Source organism: Alligator mississippiensis, chromosome 11 (genome assembly GCF_030867095.1).
Source record: "Alligator mississippiensis isolate rAllMis1 chromosome 11, rAllMis1, whole genome shotgun sequence".
In the NCBI taxonomy this organism is placed as follows: Eukaryota; Metazoa; Chordata; order Crocodylia; family Alligatoridae; genus Alligator; species Alligator mississippiensis.
Genome location: NC_081834.1, coordinates 59,192,641 through 59,212,487, shown reverse-complemented (window position 1 = coordinate 59,212,487; position 19,847 = coordinate 59,192,641). Strand labels below are relative to the sequence as shown.

The following is a 19,847-nucleotide window of genomic DNA, read 5'->3' as shown; positions in this document are numbered from 1 at the left end:
CGTCTCTGGAGCCTAAGCATCATTTCTGAGCAAAATCCAGCTCCTTATTGCACTGTCCCAGAGGTCTTTTGTGTCGGGAATGGAGAGATCTTGGCTAAAGCAAAAGTGTTGCTTTCACTGAGACACTCCTGGCTTGAAAAACCTGGACTGTCTCAGCACATAACATGACTTAAATATTGGGATCTTGTCCCAGCTTCAAGGTTTGTCTCAGGAAAAGACATACAGTCATACTGTGGCTGCCCCATAGGACATGTCACTGGGGCTGCACTGTCCTACTTGAGGTTGCCATTATTTCAGTGACTCCTGGGCCCTTCCCAGGGTCTCCTTGGAGTCCACTCTTTTCTACCATGTAGGTGAAAGGAAGGCCAAGCCATAGGGATGTTACAAGTGTCTGAAGGGAAGAAGGACAAGTTCTGCGCTAGGGACTGTGACCGCGTGAGACGTCCCAGTCCCTCAGCTGAACAGTGTGCTACTCCGGGTAAAATCGCCCTGCTCGGAAGCTCTGACTGGTGGGACTGTAATATGCTGGGAGTTCAGCATCAACCTTCTGGACACTCCTGCTTTGAACTACACTTATTTATTATTATAACCCTCTGAAATCACATCCATGTGGATGTTAACCTTTGCCCTCGGTACATGTGTGCAGAGTTTATACTTGCTCTGCTCTCACTTGACCCGTCCAGCCCTGCGGGGGGAAAGGAACCAAGAAAGCCTCCGGCTCCTCGTGGCAGAAAGAGGGCATCCCCAGTGCTGCAAAACTGCCACCAGCAATGGGCCCCTGCAGTGGAGGACAGGAGGGCTTTGGCCTGAAAGGGGCAGTGCACGGAAAACACAATAAGACACAACAGGCAGACATTACGCTTGAACCAGAATAAGTGATCAGAAACTGGTCTGTACGAATTACAGAAGAAAAGTTTGGCATCGTTGTTTAAAACGGAGGAAACTGGTCTAAGATTTGCACCCACTGGGAAGGGCGGAGGTGTGCTCTTCTTGCTACCAATCTAAGTTACACCGCTTAGAGAAAAAAACATAACTTAGATCAAATCCACCTTGACCTTTTTGAGTGTCTCTACTCGCCAGGGTCACCAAACCGGGAGCCTCCGTTGTCCGTTCAGATGCTGCAGGATCCATTGATTTATGCCATGATGTTACATTGGTCTCACCTGGCACTTCCCACCAGCACATCCCAAAGGGCTGTCACAGCAGAGGCTGGGGCTGCTATCGCCCTACTCCACATGTAGAGGAAGGCACAGAGAGGTCACAACTGTTGAGCTGAGCACAGCTGTCCCCAATCCACATCCAGGGCTTCAGTCCTGGGCCCATGCTGCAAACTGTTGAGCAAGCCGGCTTTGTCTGAGGTTCAGGACCCCACTGGGGCTTCACGTCGCCCAGCTGAGCAGTGCTGCAGGCCCACAGCCAAACACCAGCTTGCTTGGCCTGGCTGGGGGTGTGCAGAGGGGTCCTGACTGGGCCTGGGCTGAGCCCGCATGCTGCCAGAGCAACTGAATTGGTGCAGCTCTGCGGGGGTCAAAGAGCTGGTGTTTCATCTGACCTTCTCCTCCTCCCCAGGGCCAGGAAAATCAGCAGGCTCTGTATGATGCCCAGGCTGAACAGTCGGATGTGACGCAGGAGGCAAACCTGAGGCCCGCTTGCCGCATGCTCCTTGCAGAACAGGTGGTCAGAGACGGATGGGTCATGGGTCCTCTTGGGAGAGGGACAATCACGCTAGGGTGAGAGCAGAGCTGGCCCCTGACCCTACTAACAGAGGAGGAGGCCAGCTTGACCCACAAACAACCTGGACAGCCCTCAGTTTACATCAGGGAGGACACGGGTCTCCGCTCCGTGCCCCATGGGCAGGTGGCCCTGCCCAAGACTGAGCTACAAGTCCGTGTCTCCCATTTCTCCCTCCTGCTTGTTGCAAAAAAGACAACAGTGTCCTGGGCTGCATTAACAGGAGTGTCATGTGTCCATCGAGGGAAATGACTCTTCCCCTCTATTCAGCGCTGGGGAGGCCTCACCAGGGACTTTCTGACCATGAAAGGCCAGACATTGGAGCAGGCTGCCTAGAGGAGCGGTGGCATCTCTGTGACGGGAAACTTAGAGAAGCAGGTTGGACGGACACTTGGCTGGGATGGGATACTGAGGGATGAGAGCGCCTGGATCAGGAGGCTGGACGAGCTGACCTTGTGAGGCCCCTTCCAGTCCTCCTGTTCAATGATCCCATTTCCCTGGAGACACATCTGCTCACATGGAGCCCATCAGGTCCCCCAGTGAAGAATTTCCTATTTAACATGGACGGAAATCTCTTCCACATGGTTTGTGCTTTTTTAATTATTGCTTGAAGTTAGAGTTTCATGAGCATTATATGAAATGCCACATCCAGCCCCAGCCCCAGCCCCTTCCATGTAACCCACCCTGCGACCTGCTGTTAAGAAAGCTCCTGACGGACTCTCCTGCCTCTCCTGTTTAATCAGCATCTCCCCTCATGCTGCTCTCCTCGTGTCACCTCCACCCATCACAAGGCAGCTCCTGCCTTCTCTAGAGATGCTCCTGTCCTGGGCTGCAGACTGTCCCACCTGCTTGCTGGTCCCCAGTAAGGAGGCAGTCAGGCCCTCCCCTAGCCCTCTGCCATGTGCAGACAACACAGCCCTTCAGCAATGGCAGGTGTAGCATGGTGTCAGCTCCCCTTGTGCTCTCTGGCCTGCTCTGTCTTCCTGGACCTGGTCCTGGGGAAGACTCCAAGCAAGGTATCCTAGAGGGGACCCTGCCGCAGTGGTCAGGTGGGATGAACGGGGACCCTGATTTCTTGTCGTGACCCCAGTGACTCCAGTGCAAGAAGGAAAAGACGGCTGGATACAGCAGTGCCCTGCAGAACAGGGCCTGTGCCCAGCCTTGGCCTCTCCAGGGGAGTTCAAGCCCTGGCACCTCACGTGCACGTGCTCTGGTGAGATGCTCACGGCAGGACTGGTCCTGAGCACCCAGACAGCAAGGGCAGGATGACCCGGACATTTCGCAGGTCACCTTTATATCCCATGGTGACATGAGCGGGGAAGAGGGCAGGCTTGGATCCCACAAGCTGCCACAGCGCTGAGGGACCCCATGTCCTCACATTTACTGGGATCTCTGCATGTGTCAGGCCAGGGAGCTGGACCCCAGAGGTGAAAGCTCCCACCTGGACGGCACCTGCATAGAAATCCTGATGTGATCTGCCACCTGAAACCTGGCCTGACCCGGCCTGAGGAAGGGGTCAGACTCCTCTGGGAAGTGGAGGGGGAGAAAACCCTCAGGGCAGATGGGAAGCAATGACTAGGGGAACGTGCAGGATGACGTGCTAAAGCAAAGCCAAGCACCTTCTCTTCAGTGAAGCCCTTATGTGAGCCCAGGGAAGGTTTCATAAGGATCTGCAGAGAGCAGAGAGGCCTGAGGATCTGGCCCCGGGGCGCGGGGTTACCCAGGACCCTGCCCCAGGGCTGTCCCTGTGCTTCGCTGCCGGCCCCAAATGTCACAGTCAAAGGTTGTCCGGGGCCGGGGACCCTCGCAGGCCAGGCCAGACCCCCGGCGCCCACAGCCCTTGTCCCAGGGGGAATGAACGCTCTGGTTGCCGTGGCAACGGTGCTGTTGCTTAAAAGTGTGACATCACAATCCCCAGCCTAACTGTCAGCCCGGCTCCGCCCAGCGCGCTTGTGGCGTCGCTGCAGCCAGTCGCACGTCCCGGTCGGCAGTGTTTGCGGAGTTAGTTGATTCGCTGTTAGTTGGTTTGTTATGTTTGTTAGGTCGTTAGTTCGATAGTTTGTTATTTCAGTAGTTCATTAGTTCATTCATTCGTTAGGTAGTTCGTTAATTCGATAGATAGTTTGTTACTTCATTAGTTCGATAGTTTGTTAGTTCATTAGTACATTAGTTCAGTAGTTAGTTCATTAAGTAGTTACTTCATTGGTTAGATAGATCGTTAGTTCCTTCATTAGTTAGACAGTTAGTGAATTAGTTCCTTAATTCAGTAGATCAGTAGTGTATTTGTTAGTTAGTTAGTTAGTTTAGTTAGTTAGTTAGGTCAGTAGTTAGTTTCCTGTCGTTCCCCACCCGAGCGGCGGGAGCGCGCACCCGCGGGAGCCATGAGTGCCCGTTCACGGGACTCACGGTGCCGTGGTGGGGCAGGGGCTCAGGCTGCGCCAGGCCCAGGACGCGGCCCCGGGCCTCGTCCCTGCTCTCGCCAGCCCGGTCCTCTCGCCCTCCTGCAGCTCAGGGCTGTGTTTGGTGCAGATGCTGCGGCGCGAGAAGCTGCCACCGCTGCGCCTGCGCTCCAGCACCCCGGGTGAGGGCTGGGCACGGCCCCCACGGCACCAATGGGGGTGGGCGGCACAGGAGGCTTCAGGCCCGGCAGGGTTTGCCTGGCAGGCCAAGCCCCGCTGTGCCAGGTCCAACCTGGACAGACCCGGCTCTGTGCCCCCAGCTGTGCCCCCTTCTCCGCACCAGCCAGGTCCTGGAGACGGGGAGCAGGACTGGCCCCCACGGGCTCCTCACTCTGCCCCAGTCCTGGCCCTGCCCCTGCCCGAGTCTTGCCCCTGGCAATGGCCCTGCTGCCCTCTGCTCCCTTGCAGGGGGGGCCACACGGGCTCTGGGACCCCCGTCCTCACAGCGGTGCTCAGTCCCCCCAGCCTGATGCTCAGCCCTCGTCTCCCCTCAGCACCAGATGCCACCCTGGGCGCAGGCAGGTGGGCAGCAGACAGGCTCCCCGCCATTAAGGGCGCTGCGGATTTACCTCCCCTGGGGGCAGGCCAGGAGCGGAGGGAGCCTGCACCCGGTGAGTTTGGGTCGCCTGAGCTGGGGGACTTGTGCGGTTGCATGGGGAGGGGGCAAGGTCTCTGCGTGGGGGCACCCCCTCTCCCTCCTCGGTCTCCATTCCCAGGGGCCGAGCTGATCCAGCCCCTCCAGCCCCACAGCACTTTCTTCCACCCTCCAGATGCCTGTTTGGGCCAGGGGAGGGAAGAGGCTGAGGCCAAGCTTAGCCAGGCTGGGGGACATCCCAGAGGCTGCTGAAGCTGGGAGCAGAGTCCCGACACGTGGCGTGCGGGGAGAGGAGGGACCTGATGGGTGCGCAGGGAGGTAGCGCTGGTGAGTGCAGGGCCCGATACGCTGGGCGCAGGCATGGGCAGGCTCTGACGGGCTGGGGCGATTCTCGTGCAGGCCCAAGTGGAGGCGCTGAGGAGCCAGAACCTCTTCCTGGTGCTGGCCCTCAAGGCGCAGAGGGAGCAGGGCTGCGAACAGGACGACAGCCCCACGGAGGTGAGTCCTTCTGCATGCCCCTGCCCCAGGGGAGGGGGAGTGTGCGTGTGCCCATATGTGCACAGGGCAAGGCTGGCCCCTGCTTTGCCAGCCCCTCAGTGGAGGGGACAGGGGGTTGCCCTGGGGGGAGGGCTTGTGTGTGCAGCGCTGGGCACCATGTGAGCTGTGTGGATGGCACAGTGGGACCGGTGGGGTGACAGGTCTGTGCTGCACTGACCTCCCCTGCTCCCTGGGTTACTGCCCCCCAGCCTCCCCACATACTCCACCACGTGCCAGCTCTGGGCCCACGGGCTGGATTTTCTCTTCACTGCCATGTTACTTTTTCATTTGCACCAGACTCCCATGGATATGGAGGGGATGGCGGAGGAGTGCTGGCCACCCTGGAGGCGGTAAGTGGGGGACAGGGAGGGCAGGGTGAAGTGCGGGGCTTTCCTGGGTAGCTGGTGGGCTCTGGGCCAGGCTATGGGGTGTTGCAAGTGGTGCTGTTTGCAGGTAGGGGAGTCCTTCCTTCTCCGGTGCTGGTGGGGATGGATTCAGTCCAGGACCATTTCTGACCAGCTCCTTTTTGTGCAACCAGGAGCATTAGCCCCTGCCAGGAAACGGAGGCAGGGTCCCATGAGGTCAAGGGGACGCAGACCAACCTGCCCCTCACTGCAGAAGCCAGCACGCAGGCAGAGGGCCCTGGGCATGAACACACCAATACCCAGACTGGGCCCCTCTGCCGGGCTGAAGTGGGGTGCAAGACTGAACCCCTGCCCATCATGGAGGCAAGCATGCAAACCAAGACTCGCCTCCGTCCAAATCAACGAGGACACGGGGAACGGTATGGTGCTTTTTTACTGTTTGTTTGTGAGCCTGGGATCAGAGCGGGATGGGACCTGGGTGCTGATCAGGGCCCCTTCTGCCTCCAGGCAGGTCAGGATGACCCCTGATGCCCATCCCTCAGGATGCCAGTGCCCTGAACCAAGCAGCTGTCCCCTGTGTCAGTCCCACATCATCCCTGGGCCTCTGCATCCTTTCCTCATGCTATGTGGGGGCCACATCTTGGGAGGGGATTGCCTCCTGGCGGTATGAAGACCGAAGATGCTGGGGGGATGCCTACTTACCCTTACCGTAAAGAATTTCTTCCTGATGTCTAATCTAAATCTGTTCTGTCAGTTGGTGGAGCTTGTTTCTAGTTATCCCAAGGGGCACCCTGGTCAATAGGCTAGCTCCTATTTCTTGCTGCCCACCTCACCCATGATGAATTTGTAGACGGCCACAGGTCACCTCTCCATCTTCCCTTGCAGAGGCTGAAGACATCCAGGTCCCTCAATCTCTCTTCATAGGACCTTAGCTGCAGGCCCCTAACCACACAAGTGGCCCTCCTCTGGACCCTCTCAAGGTTATCCACGTCCCTCTTGAAGTGGGCACCCAAAACTGGATGCAGTTCTCCGGCTACGCCCTTACCAATGCTGCATAAGGGGAAGTATCACCTCCCTAGACCCGTTTGGGATGCACCTGCTAATGCATGACAGAGTGCGGTTAGCTTTACTTCTCACTTTGTCGCACTGACAGCTCAAGTTCATCTTGGAGTTGACTATGACTCTGAGATCCTTGCAGCAAGGTAGGGCTCCCCGCCTAGGCACTGTGCTGGGTTCCCCCACCTGACTCGCCTTCCACACCTTGTTATTAATTAATTAATGATCTTAATTAGGCAGGAGACTGCCCATTTACAGCCCCGATGCCAGGGGGCACCATCTGTGGCTCCGTAACTTCCCTACACCACAGCCCATGCCTTGCAGATGGCATCCAGATGTTACAGTGCTGCCGGCCTAGCGCTGGAGCAAGCTTAGGCCTCACTGTCAGGCCTCGGTCACCTGCACATTCACACTTCCCGCCTCTCACTCGGGCCTCACACACTCCACCCTCTCTCACAGGGTCTCTTTCATGCATCACCAACTTATGCTGCCCTGCTCCCTCCTGGAGGGAGCAACGCCATAGGCTTAGCTAGTCCATTCCTTGGGTGGCCGACGTACCATCTGTGGGGCCTCTCCCACAACCCTCACCGGAGTAGTGGCCAGCCAAGTACTCGACTGGGTCTAAGCTTACTCTTGCCCCTTCCGGGACAACACAATGTGTATATAAATGTACTGGGCCCTCAGCCCTCTGGGTCTTCTCCCCCTTCACTCGCACTCCCCATCTCCACACCCTTCCCTCAGGCCCACGGGGCTTCCCTCCCAGGTGGGCTCAGGTGGCCGCAGCCATGCCTGGACCCCCTACCTCCGGTGGTGTCCCGCAGGTTAAGGTGCCTCGACCTCCCTTTCACCAGGGTGGTAATGGGCATTTCATGGGGCTCCCACACCACTGGGAGCCCCACCAGGCCACCCACTCCCAGCAGGGTGCAGTTTTTGGTCATGCCCAGGACCAGGAGCCTCCTAGCCATCCCCTACAGGTCCTCCCTTACCTCCAGGGTGCTCCATGAAGCTTCACAGCCAGGCGATGCTGTTGCCTGGCCTGCCAGCAGCAAAATGCCCTGCTTATATAGGCAGCCCTGAATCAAAAAATGGGTGCCGTAATTAGGCACCTGCTGGCTGCTGGCTTCTAGCCCTTAAAGTGGGAGGCACAAACTGTGCCCTGCCACAATCCCGTTCTGCTGCTGTGCTCCTTTGGAAGTCATTTCCCAGTTTGTGAGTGTGACGGTGATTCTTTCTCCCTAGGTGCAGCACTTAGCACTTAACTTTATTAAAGTGCATCCTATGCTGTCCATCATCCATCTCTAACCAGTTACCCTTGTGCAATCAGGAGCAGATGCCCCTCCCAGGGGCTGGACGCAGGGACCCAAGCTAGCCTGCCCCGTACCAGAAAGGCCAGCACCCAGGCAGAGGGCCCCCACCATGGAGACACCTGCACCCAGCCCGGGCCCTCTGCCTGGCTGAGGTGGGATGCCAGGCTGGCCCGGGGACGATGTTGGAGGCAAGCACCCAGACCAAGGGGCATCATTGTCTAAGATAGACACGACAGGGGGAAAGGTATGATGCTTTTCCTAGTGCTAGCATGAAAGCGTGGGATCTGTGTGAGGAGTGGAGGGAGGGCTGGAGCCAGTGTCATATTGAATGAAATAGTTTGAATGTTTGTAATGGTTGCCCATTAGCCAGTTTCAGGAAGAAGATAAGATTTATCTCCTTATCTAAGTCTTTGTTTTTGGACTACGTGCAAAAGGTCCTGACTTTGTTTAAAGTCTTAATTTGAATTTTATCTTCAGAAGTCTTTTACAAAGAGCAAATATCCTGAGTTCCGAGAGATCAAACCCTAGGGCCTTTTGACCAGATTGGTAAGAAAAGGTCATTTGCAGTGGTATGGAAGTTCCCCAAAGTAATTAAAATGCTCAACAAAAGAAACTAATTACTAAGCAAAAGAATCTGTTGAGTAAGATCCGAGCCCAAATTTGGGAGTAATGACAGGTTTGAGTAGGAGTGGCCCAAGACGGCAGCTCACTCAATAAAAACTGTAACTTAGTGTCCCAATTTGGAGGTGACTCTACTTGCAGAACAACGAAGGAAGAATCGCAAGTGTAGGCCAGATCAGATTGATCACCTGAACCAACCTCTCCATGAACACGAAGCTGCGGAGCACCTGAAAGGGACTGAAGGAAGGGCACTTAGTCCTATCACTGCTGAGGCTAGCCTATTGAATTGTATTGCTGAGGCGAGCCTATTGAACCGTACTACTGAGGCCAACCCATTAAATCGTACTACTGAGGAATGAAACCATTTTTTGGTATTTGGCTTCTGAGAATTCTAGGATTGTAAGTATATTATGAAAATAATAGTATTGATTCAAATTTAACTTTTAGTTGTAATTGTAGTTTTTGTAATACTAATTCTTATAGCATTGTTTGGGAAGGAAGTGCATTCGGAGCATTGTTTCTGATATATGTAGTTATTGTGTTCTTAATGTTTGTGGTATTCCTTAAAGCTAAGCAGTGTTATATACGTAGCAAAGAGTTTTAAAATAAAATTGTGTTGTATAAATTAAGTGTGTAATCATTGTGAAATCGTGCAATCAGCTAACTACTCCCCCAGCCAGTGCATCAAAAGGAATCAGTAAATTGTGTGGAATTTTCTCTATTCCATAACCCACTAGAGACAACCAGGTCTATGTTCCTGGTCCTGGGAAGGTCTTGCGGGTTGGGAGCAAGACGGGTTGAGGGCTGGGACCCCTGTGCCAGTTCCTGGGACAGAGGCAGTGGTGGAGAGAGGGGAGGCCGGGTCATGGGCTGGTGGAAGTGGCGGGGCCTGGGGGTTTGGGGAGTTAGTGAGGTGACCAGTGTCTCTGCTTCCCACCCCCAGTGCTGACACGGCAGCAGAGGGGAGGAGGCGAAGGTGGGGAGCACTGAGCAGGTGAGTTGCCAGGGCTCCTGGCCTAGGTCAGGCCTGCTGGGACAGAAATCCCCGCTGAGCCAAGTGTGAGAACCACGTACTGCTCCCGGCTGGGGAGACTCTCCTTTACCCCGTGGTTGTTCCTGGGTGTGAGCAGAGGGGCCGAGATCCAACCCCATCCCACTCGCACTAGTTTCTTCTCATCTGGCCTGCACCCCACCCTGCGCGTGCCCTGACTCTGCCCTTCTCCCACAGGTTTCACCTGGCCTGGATGGTCCCGTGCTGTTTCGCCCCCAGATGAACAGCTGAACTCCTCCCCTCCCCATGCCCCTCTTTTGTTTCTGTTCGTGATGCATCTACCACTCCATGATAGATACCGGCACTCAGGTGTCCCCTCCATCCTCCCCTGCCTGATCCGGGATGGGCCCACAGGATGCCAGTGTTGGTGCTTTTGCCTCTCTGAGCATGTAAGTGGTTTCCCATTCCTTCGAGGTTTCCACAGACTTCTTTTGTCCCTTTCTCTTGAGCTGCTCACTCCAACCAAGGGGCCATCATGCCCTTAGGGCTTCTTAGGGCTATCAGGAGCCATGTCCTTTGAACGTGGCCATGAGCCAGGCAGGCTGCAAGTACACCTGAGCTATTAGGCAAGGAGGATACACAAGTGTGAACAGTGAAGCAAGGGGCATGGTATGAGCCACTCTTGCATTGCACCAGGCCAACCCAAGCCTAGGAAAGGGATCACTCAGCGCAAAGTCATCACTGCCCTACTTGGTTGCCTAGTATGAGCTATATAATGTACATGACCTGTTTATTTGTGCTTTGGACATAAAAGGCAGAAGCAGAGTCCTTGTGGTTTGAATTCTCACCAGACACCTCACAGAGAAGAAAAGACAACCTCATGACACCAAGATGTCACCAGGGCTAATTACAAGACCCGAGTGGAAAGGGGTGAGCTGCAGGGAAGGAGGAGCCCCAGACAAGTCATCAGCATGCTGTCACACCTGTTCCTGTTCCTCAGGGAACCACTGATCACCTCCAGGCAAGTGAAGTTTCACCCAGTGGAAACAACAAAGGTGTGGCATGGCATGGCTTGGCATGGCTTGGCGTGACCCAGAGGGGTGGAAGTTGTCTGTGGCCCATCAGCCACTGCATCTGGCATGAGGCTGTCACAAAACCCTTCCCCCTACAACTAAAGTCTCTTTCATCAATTTGTCCTGCTAGGATTACACATGTTGGCAAAGTTGCGAGGAGGCTTGGCAGGCTAATAGTGCTCCAAAAATACAGAGAAAAGTTCTTGATGGAGGAACAAGCAATTGAAGCAGAATATTTCACGATGGTGGCAGAGCCAGAAGTAGGTTGCAGCACAACAGAAATCTTCAGTCCTTTTGGTCTTTCTGGCCATGGGATTCAGGTTTCCTTCCTGTGAAGTACTGTGTGGTTGCTGAAGCTCAGTGTCATCCCCATCTTATGAGAAGACATGCAGAGGCCTCTTGATTCAATACAACTCCCACGGTGATAATGGATGGTGATGGGGCAGACATGCGTGATTACCAGAAGCCCCTGGTCACGGACCTTCCCCAGTCACAGACCTCCACGTACAGAGCCAATGACTGGATGATGATGATTTGTACTTTGAACTAAGACTGGTGTGCAATGAGGCAGCTGCAATTATGACTGAGCAGGCCTATTTCGATCAGCTCTGCTCATTTGTGTGCAGGGGACACTAGAAAAGGCATCTTGAACAGTCTGTTTCACGTCACCTGCCTGAATCTGCCCAGGTCAAGTACTGAGGTCTGCAACCTGGACTAACCACACCCTGGTGCACGGCACTAACAGCGACCGACTGGCCTGAAGGACAGCACTTGTGTCCAGAGCTGCGTGGATTTCTTTCCCTGAACAAGCGTGCAGAAAATGATCTACTCATCCCAAAGCAACTGAATGACACCGTGAAACGTATGACAGGTACTTGCAGATACACTTATGCTCCTTGGCTGTCTCTTCTATCTCATACCCCTTCTCCTCAATTTCAAGATAAAGAGGCTACATTATCACGGACCTCACGTCTAAACTTCCTGGTTTTCTTTTACTAAGGCAGAGTTTGACTATGTTGAACAAGGTTCACAGTGGACAACTACCTACTTCGGTACTGGAATTGTATTAAAGCGCCCTAGTGTGAGTGTGGCGAAATCCAGACTGTAGCACATATCACCGAGGACTGTCCTGTTTATCTTTGAAATGATTGCACTGAAGACCTGCACTAGGCTGCTGACGATGCCTCGCCATAGGTATCATACCTGATACGGTCACTCTTGTCTTACCCCTCAGTACCATTGCTGATAGGATGCTTAGAGCTTGTTCTGTTATTCAGATGCTGTATTCCATAGGAATAAATCACTAAGCAATAAATGGGAGCCATTGTGCAAGACCCCCGCTCAAAACCCTGGCTCCTAACTGACTGTATCCTAGTGCATTGCAAAGTCCCCCTCGGCACAGCTACAACCAGCGCAGTGCAGGACCCCAACAGCTACAGCGGCCGTAGCAGAAGCGCTCACGTCGTGGCCCGGTCAGATCCTGACAATCTGCAGTGCTGCTGAACCCTGTCCTCGACCGTCTCAGGCAGGACACGAGATGAGGAGGAGAGGACAAGCAGTACAAAAGGCTGCTGGATGGATCCTCATTTGATGTGCTCCACCATGCCTGTCCGCACGGCCACAAACTGCTGTCAGCAAAAGAAGCAACCAAAGAAGGGGTTCAATGTCAAGTGCTGGAGAAACCCTGCTAAAAGACATCATCTCCACCAGTTCTTCATGGACAAACACGCCAACTGCCCTGACGCTCCTGACACCACTGATCACTCAACAAAGAGCGAGAGCTTCAAGAAAGGTGTCCATGAGACGTGCTAAAAATCTCAAGGCTTCTCCAAAAAGAAACATCATGACTCGTTCAATGACAATGACAGCCTTTAGATTACTCAACCATTCAAAACTGACAGAACAACATGAACTTTAAATATGAAAGTTAAACATCAGTGTGTTAGAAAAGGATTCCACTAAATAGGTGTGTAATCTGTAACATGTCATGAAAAATGGGATAATTTATTATACCAGTGCTGCAAATCCTGATGAAATCTTCCCTGGGCTCACATAAGGGCTTCACTGAAGACAAGGGGCTTGGGTTTGGTTTAGCACGTCATCCTGCACGTTCCCCTAGTCATTGCTTCCCATCTGCCCTGAGGGTTTTCTCCCCGTTTGCTTCGCAAAGGAGTCTAATCCCTTCATCAGGCTGGAGCAGGGCCAGGTTTCCTATGGCCGATCACATCAGGATTTCTATGCAGGTACCGTCCAGGTGGGAGCTTTCACCTCTGGGGTCCAGATCCCTTAGTACCATTGCTGATAGGATGCTTAGAGCTTGTTCTGTGCCCTGCCCTGGGCTCCCACAAGGGAGCAATATGACCTCCACCCACACGATGACCCAAGTACACTACCTCCGATAGTGCCCACTGCCACTTCTTGGCTTTCACCGTAAGACCCGCTTGCTTAGTCCCATCCTGCTTCCGGACGAGTACCACCGGACTGGCCCAGGGACTCATTGAAGGCCAGATTACCCCCAACTCCTCCATCTCTGCGATCTCCCGTTTTATTTCTTGCCTCACCTTCTCGTTGACTGGGTAATGTCGGGAGTATATAGGGTGATGGCTGCCCGTCTCTATCGAGTGTACCGCCAGGTCCGTTCTACCTGGTTTGTTAGAGAACACAGTCTCAAAGTCCTCGAGCGCTGCGAGCAGCTGGTCCTCGTCCTGGGAGGGCAGATGGTCTGGTAGGCGGAGATCCTCGATCCCTGCCTCGCCATCCGTCTCCATACATGACCAGCTCCTCGGGGTCCTCCGGAGTTCCCTCTACGGAGGGAACCCAGAATACCATCTCCTTTCTGTCGTAGTAGGGTTTAAGCATGTTCACCTGAATTGTCTTAGGTTTCCTACCCTTAATACCCACTACCTAGGTCACATCATCCAATCTGTCCAGGACAGCATGGGGACCTTCCCAAGCAGCTTGCAGCTTGTCCGTTTTTAGTGGCAGGAAAACCATCACATTCTCACCCCGCTCAAAGGTACGTAAGTGGGTCTTCTCATCATACCAGGACCTTTGCTTCTCCTGGGCCTGTCCCAGGGAGTCCCGTGCCACCTTCATCATGTCAGTCAGTTTCTGATGGAAGTCAAGCACGTACTCCACCACGGAGGTCTTGGTGGAAGTGATCTTCCCTTCCCACTCCTCTCTCACCAAATCGAGAGGACCTCGCACTCGCCTCCCAAACATCAGCTCGAAGGGCGAGAACCCAGTGGACTCCTGGGGCACCTCCCGGTAGGCAAAGAGCAACTGCAGCAGTTTCTCATCCCAGTCATTGGGGTTGGAGTCCAGATAGGCCTTGAGCATCCCTTTCAAGGTCGCTGTTAGTGCCGTGCACCAGGGTGTGGATAGTCAGGGGCTTATTAGGAAGCCTCCCTTAGTCCACAGACCTAAGGGGCCTCCTTGGCATAATTTAGACCCACCCCTCAATAAGTCTCCCACACTGGTCACAAAGGAGAACTGTATTGATTACAGGGGGTAGGGCGGAAACAGGGTAAAAGGTAGAGCAATATCATAGAAATCTTACAGGAATATCAAAGGAGTCCCATAGAGCAAACCAGGGTGGCTGAGGTAGCCGTTTAAACATGCATCTGAGTTACTGAAGCTAAATATCTAATCGGATCTCGAGTATCTTACTCACTCGCATCATCCAGAGGTGGTTGTTGTTTCCTCTGGAGGCAGGGCACTCTTGGAGCATGCGGTGATGAGGAGAGAGCCAGGTTCAGATTCACCTGGATGATCGCATGGCTAATGGCTGCCTTCTTCCTGGCCCGGGCCCTTAAATAACCTCTCTGACCTCAACAGCCCGGTCCAATCGAAGCTGCCAATACTGGCCACAAGCCGACCACTCTCTCAAGCATCCCTGGCTACCTGGGCCCGCGCAGGGCCGGGTCTTTTCCCCCTGCCCAGGTGACCAGAGCATCGCCTCCCAGGCACCAGGCTTTTGTCATGTAGACAAGGTGGGAGATCCCCGCTCTGAGGGATTCAACACCAGCCTCTCAGGCTGGTGGAGACAGGTCTCTGGAGAGGGGCACCGACGGTGGCATTTCTGCCACATCAGGAACGTGCATCTTGGGCAGCGGTCTGTGCGGAGGGAACCGCTGATACAAAGGAGACGGCTGGGACCTGCTGGGAGCGGGTGTGCAGCTGCCAGGTTGGGCTCATGGAGTCGTGTTGGCTCCCTGGGGCTGGGAGACAGAAACGTGAACCCCAGGCCCCGGGTTCTGGTCATTTTTGTGAAGCATTTGCCCCCTCCCCTGCCAGCCTGCCCCCACCACTATCTTCTTTAGCCCACGCAAAACACTTCTGCCTTAATTCCCAAAGCGAACAAGTGCTCTTCACTGGGGGGAGATGGGGAGGGGGGCACAGCCCTTATTTCCCTGGGCACTGTGGCTTAGTTGGTTAAAGCACCTGTCTTGTAAACAGAAGATCCTGGGTTCAAATCCCAGCAGTGCCTAACTCTCACTGCAATACCCCAGCTTCTTACCTTTGGAGCAGGATTGGTCTTGGTGTCAATACATAGCTTCCTGTCTCATGGGACTTTGGTAGACCCCTCTTCTTGCTCCAACATCTAAACCTGTCTTTAATGAACAAGAAATGGGTTCTCCTGCAGGATACGTGCAGTGTTTACAGGGGGGAAAATCAGAAAAAATGGCATCTCTTCCCTGTTTCTATGTGCAACTGCAGGCCTGTGCAATGTAAACCCCTATTCGTCATAGGAAATGCATGTTTCTGAATGCTGTTCTTCTTGTCAAGAGACCGTCTCGTGTTTTAAAGGTCCTCTCTGGTTGTCTGGGCCAGGCCCAAGTGAAAGGAAACTAGATCCCAGGAGCTGCGCCGAGCGCCACAATCCAGATTACAGGGCATCCTTTCTGAAATAGGGTTTTTGATTTGGACTTTCCAAATGCATTTAATGGGTCACAGATCAAGGATGGGTAGGAAACCACCGAGGAGAAAAATCATTTAGAAATGGACCAAGAGAGAGAGAGAAACTGAACGAGAGGCTGAGTCTTGCTGGTGCCTGGGCAACTCCTTTGGACCCTCTGGGTACATTTACATGAGATGCTTTAATGAGCATTACATTAATCTGATGTGCATTAAAGCACGGCCGTAAAACTATGCACTAGGCTAACGCACGATCGATCAGTGAAATGTGTATTTTTCTAATACCTGAAGATAGAGAGAGTTTTTACACATGCTCTAGGGTGCGGGGGAAGGTGCTTTAATTAAAGTGGATCCAAAAGCCACCCAAATTCAAGCACCTGGAGTGTCTTATATATCAGCATCTCCACACTTCAATACGTCAAACAAGCTTTAGTTGTAGTGCCCCTGCCACCATTTTGAAGCACGGGGACACTGCTACATGAGACGCGGCGGCTGGCTGTAATCACAGCGCGTGTGAGCAGCCTCCTGGCTCATGTACAGTCACCAGCAGGTACTAGATTTAATGCTCGCTAGAGCACCCTGTCTGAGACTCCCTCCAAATGTGGGGCAAGGACGGCTTCTCTGCCACCCCTGCCTGGCTGTAGCTCCCTGGGGCCAGCTTCTGCCTGCATCCAGCTCGTGGGGGTTTCCTTGGTGGGCCTGTCTGGGCAGCAGCAGTGCTGCACAGGCCCGGCTGGAGCAAGGAGGCTCTGCTGCTTGCTCCCTGGCCCCTGGGCATTGTGCCCCTGTGGTGCGGGTACGTTCTGGCTCCAGCACGGGAGCCAGCCCCTGGCCTTGCTGTGGGGACCTCGTGGGGCATCTGCCTGAAGTCCCTGGCAGAGGAACCCCGTGGACATGGCAGCTTCCCTGCCCCGAGACGCTCGGTCCTTGGCCCCAACTGGGCAGCAGAAGAGACCACAGACCTTCTGGTGATTTGGGGCAATGCCGAGGTGCAGCGGCAGTTCTGCCAGGGCAGGTGGGCCAATGCTCTTCTCTGAGCAGTGAAGGCTGCGTGGCTGCTGCCAATGGTGGTCACTGAGCACAAGAGATGGTCCAGAGTAGCTCGCAGCACCATGCCCTGCATGCAGGAGCAACCCAGCATCCTCCCTTGAAGGGACGCAGGCCATGGGCAGCATATCTATTCAAGCACTGGAGGTCTGCCAAAGACCCCGCACCAGACCAGACCTGCAGAGAAGACCCAGACAAGAGCCCTCAGGCCGGCAGCACCCGTGTCCCGTGTCCTCCCTGCCCCTGGCTTCCTCATCCAGTGCTGATGACCAGGTTGACATCTTCCCCACAGCCAGAGCACAGAGGACAGGCCAGGGAGGCACCGCCCATGGCCAGCTCCAGCTCCAGCTCCAGCTCCTTCCTGGAGGGGGTCAGTGGCCGTGTGGCAGATGGTGGGCCTCTGCCACCCAGCACCCCGCAAGCAGCCAGACCGCCTCCCCGCCACCAAGCGCCAAGGCCACCTGCCAGGACCACCTGCCATGCCCAGCTGGTAAGCCCATCGTGTGGAGGATGGCTGCGAGGGGTGGGGGGCACTGTGGCCACCAGTGCCCATGCCACCTCACAGGCCCACACCTGGCTGCAGGCCTGGCTCTAGGGGCCCCACACAGGCCCCCTTCCCATCCTCTCCTCGCCCTCCCCTCTTCTTCTCTCCCTGCCTGGCCTCTCTGTCCCCTGCTGTCACATTCAGAGAAACTCACTGATGGCACCGGTGATCTCCACCTCCGCTGCGGGGGTCAGGGCCTCGTATCACAGGCAGAAGCAGCCCTCCAGGCAGCGACACACACGGCGGGGAAGTGTGGGATTGCCCGGGGCACCACTGAAGTGCAGAGCCCTGCAACAGGTTCTCATGTGCGCCCGGGGCACCATTGCGGGAGGGCACAACGGTTGGGCACCCCTCGGTGTGCTCAAACAGCTCCATGTGGCATGACCTGGAAAATCTCAGTAGGGGCACGCTTGGGGCACAGCGGGGGTAATGCCCCATCCAGGTTTCTGATGAGACATACCGGGGAGAGAACAGGGGCATCACCGGCTCGGTGTCCCAGATGAGTGGGAGCCCTAGTCCCTGTGACCCCGGGCGGCATGAGCCTGCCTCCACGGGAGCAAAGTGCTTGGCGTGCAGAGGAGAAGGGAAGGAGTTGGTCGAGGGCAAGCCTGCCAGGTGCTACCAAGGGCCAGCCCTGGCCTGGCCTGGGGAGGGGATCAGGAAGGCAGGCTGCCTGCAACAAGAGCCAAGCGGGCCACCTGCCCCATGGAGGGAGTGGGGATGGAGGGCTTGTGCAGTGGCCACCCATGACAGGGGCTGCCTGGCTAACTTCCCATGGTCCCTGGGCACCTATACACGCACGACCCCGATCTAAGGCTGGGTGGTGCACAGTCCCTGGGTCTAGTGCCCGTTACCTCCGAGAGGTTGCAGTCTCTCAAAAAGAGGCTCTGTCTTCTCCTCCTCCCTGCCTTCTCAGGCAATGAGGGATGCCCTTCCTCTAACTGGCCAAGCTTTGAACCTGGCCTCTCCTTTCCCTGGAGCAGTCCCACAAGGAGAGGCCTGACCCTCCTCAGCCCGGGACCCTCGGGAAGCAGCTCTTCCCTCTGGCCCCTTTCCCCTTTGCCCACAAATCGTCTTGTCCTTCACGTCACAGTCCTTTCCACTGCAACCCCTTACAGTCCCGTTACAGGGCATGTCTACGTGTGACGCTAGGTTGCCGTAGCAACACACTACAGTGATGTAGCGTCTGCAGGTGTCTACACATAACCAACAGCATGTCACCACAGCGACGTGCTCCCCTGGTGTAGCACTCTGCTAAAAATAACTGTGTGCCACACGTAATGGCATACTACGGGCTGTTACTGCGCCATGATGTAACACTTGCAGAAGGAAGTACTACATCATGGTGCAAGAACAACACTGCCGTAGTGACACACCCTAAACACTGGAGGCTGCAAGTGGAAGAGGAACCGTGCAAAATACCCTGGTCTGATCCGGTTTGCTCTGCCTTTCAGCATCCGCTGTCTAGCACCGTGTGCCACGGGAGGCTGGATGCAGGATCTGTGGTGTCACCCAGTAAATGGCAGTCCTTCTGCAGTGCCAGAAGAAAAGCATTCATTGTCCACCGTTGTTTTGAGAACACATGGGCGCAGGCAGGGAAGCCCATCCTTGGGGAAAAAGGGCACCAAGAAACCCCAGTGGCCCAATGGATAAGGCACTGGCCTTCTAAGCCAGGGATTGTGGGTTCAAGTCCCTCCTGGGGTGATCTTGTTAATCTTTAACCAAGGTGCAGATGAGAAGGCAGTGAACATATGTTCACAGGCTTCTTCTAAGTAACCAGTTCCAGTGCTTCACCACCCTCATAAGGAGGGAGGTTTTACTAACATCCAACTTCACCCTCCCTTGCAGGACTTTGAGCCTATTATGTCTTCTTCTTTCATATGTGGCCACTGAGAGCAGTCCAGCTTTGTGCTCCTTGAAACCACCCTGCAGGTACAGATTGATAGGTGTTAGGGCCAGAAGGGACCTCAGGAGATGATCGAGTCCAACCCCCTGCATAGGCAGGAAAGAGTGCTGGGTCTAGATGACCCCAGCTAGATGCTTATCCAACCTCCTCTTGAAGACCCCCAGGGGAGGGGAGAGCACCACCTCCCTTGGGAGCCTGTTCCAGACCTTGGCCACTCGAACTGTGAAGAAGTTCTTCCTAATGTCCAGTCTAAATCTGCTCTCTGCTAGCTTGTGGCCATTATTTCTTGTAACCCACGGGGGCGCCTTGGTGAGTAAAGCCTCACCAATTCCCTTCTGTGCCCCGGTGATGAACTTATAGGCAGCCACAAGGTCGCCTCTCAACCTTCTCTTGCGGAGGCTGAAAAGGTCCAGGTGCCCTAGTCTCTTCTCGTAGGGCTTGGTCTGCAAGCCCTTAACCGTACCAGGTAGGTAAAGGCTGCTATCAAATCCCTTCTCAGTCTTCTCTTTTCCAAACTCAATACACCCAGTTCCCTTAGCCTCTCCTTACAAATCCTGCCCCCCAGTCCCACAGCCATTTACTCTCTCCAACTTGGCCACATCCTTTTTGTACAAGCCTCACGGGGGTGCGTTTGGCAGGGCACTTGTCAGGAGGCATTACAGACCCTGCTTGTCCTGGCTACAATCCTCTGCTGCACC

The 19,847-nt window shown here is 54.8% G+C and overlaps 2 non-coding genes across 2 annotated transcripts; both read left to right on the top strand.

Annotated features, from left to right (window-relative positions):
* Nucleotides 1-15,150: 15,150 nt before the first annotated feature.
* Nucleotides 15,151-15,224, top strand: TRNAT-UGU (transfer RNA threonine (anticodon UGU)). Its single transcript has one exon. It is a non-coding gene; the product is annotated as a tRNA-Thr (tRNA).
* Nucleotides 15,225-18,874: 3,650 nt separating this feature from the next.
* On the top strand, nt 18,875-18,947 carry TRNAR-UCU (transfer RNA arginine (anticodon UCU)). Its single transcript has one exon. It is a non-coding gene; the product is annotated as a tRNA-Arg (tRNA).
* Nucleotides 18,948-19,847: the final 900 nt, after the last annotated feature.